General features: G+C 39.5%; 1 pseudogene; it reads right to left on the bottom strand.

Moving 5' to 3' along the window:
• Window positions 1-1936: 1936 nt before the first annotated feature.
• On the bottom strand, window positions 1937-5653 carry LOC127416712 (uncharacterized; annotated as a pseudogene).
• Between the last annotated feature and the right edge of the window lie 344 nt (window positions 5654-5997).

Here is a 5997-nt window from a genome sequence, read left to right as displayed (position 1 = left end):
CACACACACACACACACACAGGTGCATCTCAAATTAGAATGTCATGGAAAAGTTCATTTATTTCAGTAATTCAACTCAAATTGTGAAACTCGTGTATTAAATAAATTCAGTGCACACAGACTGAAGTAGTTTAAGTCTTTGGTTCTTTTAATTGTGATGATTTTGGCTCACATTTAACAAAAACCCACCAACTCACTATCTCAACAAATTAGAATACATCATAAGACCAATAAAAAAAACATTTTTAGTGAATTGTTGGCCTTTTGGAAAGTATGTTCATTTACTGTATATGTACTCAATACTTGATAGGGGCTCCTTTTGCTTTAATTACTGCCTCAATTCGGCGTGGCATGGAGGTGATCAGTTTGTGGCACTGCTGATGTGGTATGGAAGCCCAGGTTTCTTTGACAGTGGCCTTCAGCTCATCTGCATTTTTTGGTCTCTTGTTTCTCATTTTCCTCTTGACAATACCCCATAGATTCTCTATGGGGTTCAGGTCTGGTGAGTTTGCTGGCCAGTCAAGCACACCAACACCATGGTCATTTAACCAACTTTTGGTGCTTTTGGCAGTGTGGGCAGGTGCCAAATCCTGCTGGAAAATGAAATCAGCATCTTTAAAAAGCTGGTCAGCAGAAGGAAGCATGAAGTGCTCCAAAATTTCTTGGTAAACGGGTGCAGTGACTTTGGTTTTCAAAAAACACAATGGACCAACACCAGCAGATGACATTGCACCCCAAATCATCACAGACTGTGGAAACTTAACACTGGACTTCAAGCAACTTGGGCTATGAGCTTCTCCACCCTTCCTCCAGACTCTAGGACCTTGGTTTCCAAATGAAATACAAAACTTGCTCTCATCTGAAAAGAGGACTTTGGACCACTGGGCAACAGTCCAGTTCTTCTTCTCCTTAGCCCAGGTAAGACGCCTCTGACGTTGTCTGTGGTTCAGGAGTGGCTTAACAAGAGGAATATGACAACTGTAGCCAAATTCCTTGACATGTCTGTGTGTGGTGGCTCTTGATGCCTTGACCCCAGCCTCAGTCCATTCCTTGTGAAGTTCACCCAAATTCTTGAATCGATTTTGCTTGACAATCATAAGGCTGCGGTTCTCTTGGTTGGTTGTGCATCTTTTTCTTCCACACTTTTTCCTTCCACTCAACTTTCTGTTAACATGCTTGGATACAGCACTCTGTGAACAGCCAGCTTCTTTGGCAATGAATGTTTGTGGCTTACCCTCCTTGTGAAGGGTGTCAATGATTGTCGTCTGGACAACTGTCAGATCAGCAGTCTTCCCCATGATTGTGTAGCCTAGTGAACCAAACTGAGAGACCATTTTGAAGGCTCAGGAAACGTTTGCAGGTGTTTTGAGTTGATTAGCTGATTGGCAATGTTACCATATTCTAATTTTTTGAGATAGTGAATTGGTGGGTTTTTGTTAAATGTGAGACAAAATCATCACAATTAAAAGAACCAAAGACTTAAACTACTTCAGTCTGTGTGCATTGAATTTATTTAATACACTAGTTTCACAATTTGAGTTGAATTACTGAAATAAATGAACTTTTCCACGACATTCTAATTTATTGAGATGCACCTGTATATATGTGTGTGTGTATATATATATATATATATATATATATATATATATATATATATATATATATATATATTAAATGTCAAGAAAATATCTCTAGAGGATGTCACATTTTCTAGTTATGCTGAACTCTAAAATATTTAAAAAGCTATACAGTACATTCCTGAGGCCTTTCCAATAACCACAAATAACTGGAAAAGTCATTTGGGTACGAAAACCCTATCCTGTGGGAATTATGAACACTTCCCAATGAAAACACTTCCAATATCTCAAGCCAAAGAGAAGTTTCTATTAGTAATTTATCATTTAATATTTTATCTATTTCAAGTAAACTACAAAGCATGACATTATCCCCAAAGGAGAACATCACTTTTTTATTTCATGGTCATGTGATTTGGGGTGTGTGGTGAGAGCACTGTTACTTTCCTATTTCTCAAATACACTTCCTCATCAAGCCAGTAGGTTTCACCAAGAACAACTAAGTATAACAATAGAATATAGTGAAATTACAAATTCATTGTGTCAATGTAAACAGTAAATATTTTGAATAGGTAACCTCATGTTTGTCTGTTGAAAAAACATCAGTATATTCAAAATGCTCATGTAACATATTTACTGGACATTATAGAAGCTTTAAACTAAAAATCTTACACTTTAATGACATTTGTCCACCTAAATCCAGTTTCCATTTGGATACACTCTTAATGGCAACCTGCAAACTACATTACTCAAATCATCCATTACATTTTTTTAGGATCAACTCACTGAAAAGTGCATTACATCTTTGAGAACAACTTAAAGCAACAAAAATAAACAAAATGACATTTGAACAGACTCACTGGACTCAATCTCAACGCAATCATGTATAACGGAGTAATCTGGACTTTTCTCAGAACAACCTTAATTGACATCCCAGTTGAAATATAAGGATGAATCTTCATGAAAGAAATGTATAGGGGCAAGGCAAGTGAAGTAAACACACTGTATATTCCTTCAAGAAGACTAAAGACTGCTCTTAATCATAAACTAACAATGAGGTCAAATATTTTGCACACAACAAGTTAGTAGACAGGAGGTAGCAAGTCGAAAACATGTAGAGAACACAATCTTGTGCAGTTAAGTGGAAATTTCTTAAGTACACCCAATAAAAATTTTTTTTTTTTTAATCCAATAACTCCAGCTAAACATCTGTTAGCAAAACTATAATCTCAATGTCATGAACATGATACCATAAAAATCAACTCTGTGGGTAAGTTCGCATCAGGATGTCCATAACATGCTCAATCTCATGGACTTACCATGTGGCCTGACCATGAGAGATTGAAGATGAGGAAGAGGATGCTGACGAGGTGGAGGATTTGGACAGAGATGGCAGATACTTGACCAGCTCATTGGTTGTAATAGAGAAACCTTACACACGAGAAGGTTCACCTCTGGTTCACAGACGTGTCAAAGTCCAGGAGCAGGTTATCTAAAGCCACATCCTGAGGACAACCAGTATACATCACCTCAGTTTTGCTGGATGATCCTATGTCCAATGTTCTCAAATTTGATAGTGGATACTGGGTGAACCTTCCATCTCCCGTGACATTCTCTATGGAGCCCAGAGGAGCCCGCTGAGATATGCAAGTCCCTTGACCTCCATCTATGACTGCATCTAGATCTTTGAGAATCGCAGAGATGGCTGAAGATAAAGAGAAATCCTCCTCTGAAGAATAGGATATGAAATCGTCAGCGCTTGAGGAGTACAGAGGTGCATTATGCCCAGTTGGGGGGGACCCTTGGTAGAGATCAGTTTCCAGCGGCAACCCTGATTGAGTGTGATTTTTAGGGAAACTTTACAGCAGATAGTGACTGTACCTGCGCTCTACCTTCAGACTGAACTTGCCGCAGTGTGTTGTTGATAAGAACAGAGCGTAATAAGCTGTGCTCCACGAGAGCCTGGTCACGGTGGAACATCCATGGAGATATCCAACACTGACTGCAGCTGACTTTCCCACGAAGACCCTCCACCCTCGTCCTCCCTGTGGAGCTTACGCTTCCGTCCCTGGCCACCATTTCTCTCTGGAAAATAAGAATCAGAAGTTGAAGTTTATTGACTAACCAAAACATTATACACAATCTACAAAATCTGAGGTACAAGCTACACTACAACCCCAATTCTGAAAAAAGTTGTGACAATTGAGTGTTTATCACTGTGTAACATAATTTCTTCTAATAACACTTAAGTGTTTGGGCACTGAAGACACAAGTTTGTAAAGTTTAGCAAACGGAATTTCCCCCATTCAGTCATTATTTTGGTCTTTAGCTGTGTGATTGTATGGGGCCTTCATTGCCGTATTGTGTGCTTCATAATGCGCCATACATTCTCTACTGGAGACAGGCCAGGACTACTGCTTACATAGCCATGCACTTGTAATCTGGGCAGTATGTGGTTTGGCGTTGTCCTGCTGGAAATCCACTACTGAATGCGCACAATCTCCAAACCCTCCAAACCCTCAGATGTCTTAAAAATGGTCATGTGTCTGTAATGAATATCACATGGGCTCGGGAATAATTCAGTAAACCTTTGTCAGTCAACACCATTCAACGCTGCATCCACAGACGCAAGTTAAGGCTTTACTATGCAAAGCAGAAGACATGCATCAACACTGTCCAGAAGCGCTGCTGACTTCTCTGTCCTCGGTCTCATCTGAGTTGGAAAGTACAACTGTGGAATCATGTTTTGTGATCCGACGAGTCCACATTTCAAATGGATTTGAAAAAAAAAAAAAGCCATCATGTTCTCCAGGCCAAAGAGGAAAAGGACCATCCAAGCTGTTATCAGCGTCAGGTCCAAAAGCCAGTGTCTGTCATAGTTTGGGTGGTGTCAGTGCCCATGACATGGGTAACTTACACATATGTGAGGCACCATTAATACAGAAATATATGTAGACATATACAGGGCCGGACCAGAGTATGTGAGTGGAGTGGAGCAGCAACAATTTCCACTCCGTGCTCAAAACATTCTTTAAACACTCTGCTCCAGCTCCACTCCGGGTTGTCCATTTGGTAACTTTGGTAACACAATGGTAACTTTATCTGCATTAGCCGTGGAATCAGCTAACAAGCTCATTCGGAAAGGCGATTTGCAAACATTCACAAAATATAAAGTGCGATACTTACACCTTCAGGATATAAAGCTGGAACATGAACAGTTGGTACTGATCCATGCTTGAGTCAAATTTTTTGAAAACCCTGCTTTATTTTGACCCTCATTCACAAAGCAGTCCGGTGTAAAATGATTTGCACAAACATACACAAATTGTGGTATGTTTTGGGGCACATTATCTTCAAAAACAAAACTTGTCCACTGCGTCTTCAGTGGCTCTGATGCCGGGAGTACATGAAGACTCTTATGTTCACTTTACAGCCAACAACAGAACACTTATGATGCTTACGAAGTTGAGACATTATTCTTCTCACTGTAGCTGCTCCAGCATGGAAAAAAATGGTGGACTGTGTGTCGATCACTCAGGGTAATAGGGTGGAGTCCGTCACCAGTCGTGGGCGTGGCCTGCTCTAAAGTGTCACTTTAGAGCAGATACCAGTCATTTTCAGACACTGTTTTTGATTAATAGAAATATAAGAAAGAGGAGTGGGTGGACTTTTAACATTGTAGGGTGGTTGTGTACACACACTGCCAACTCACATTTATGTTCAAACACCATGTAAAAGTGAATTTTGCATAATAGGTCCTCTTTAAATTAGTATTTTTTTTTTTTTATCACATTCTTTCTGGTTATATCAGAAATTTCATCTTTCCTTCATGCCAATAGTGTTTAACACTACTTAACACGTGGTGAATTATTGCATTAAGGTCCGTTAACAGGTGTTTTGCCCGTAATGGAGCATTAGTGGAGCGCTCTTGGAGCGAGAGAAAAAATGACGCTCCGATTTTTTAAAAACCCGCTCCTCGCTCCAGGCAAAATCATGCTGCTCCACTCCTCGCTCTGCTCCCACTTCGCTCACATACTCTGGGCCGGACATAGGGGGTGGGGGCCCCTGGGCTTGAGTCATTTTTGGGCCCTACCTACTCTACAAATGACTTTAAATAGAACAACATGTATCATAGCTCTAAAGCAGTTACATAAGTCCAGTCAAAAACTGACTGAAGCTTGAAAAACATTTTCCAAAAAATAATAAGTGATCATGACTTTTGTGCATTGCAATAAACACAACTGTTTCTTTGGCAGAATGATAAAAAAATAATAATAATAATAAAATAATAATAAAAATACTTCTTTACATGGAAAATATTTTAAAAAAAACATACAAAGACCTTGTAAGGTTGCAGTCGTAACAAAGAATTTCTATAACATGTAAACAGCAAGTCTATAATGAGTGTATGTTCTTGGTAAGTG

Source organism: Myxocyprinus asiaticus, chromosome 26, assembly GCF_019703515.2.
Source record: "Myxocyprinus asiaticus isolate MX2 ecotype Aquarium Trade chromosome 26, UBuf_Myxa_2, whole genome shotgun sequence".
Lineage (NCBI taxonomy): Eukaryota > Metazoa > Chordata > Actinopteri > Cypriniformes > Catostomidae > Myxocyprinus > Myxocyprinus asiaticus.
The sequence above is the reverse complement of the archived record's forward strand: the minus strand, read 5'-3'. Positions and strand labels throughout refer to the sequence as shown.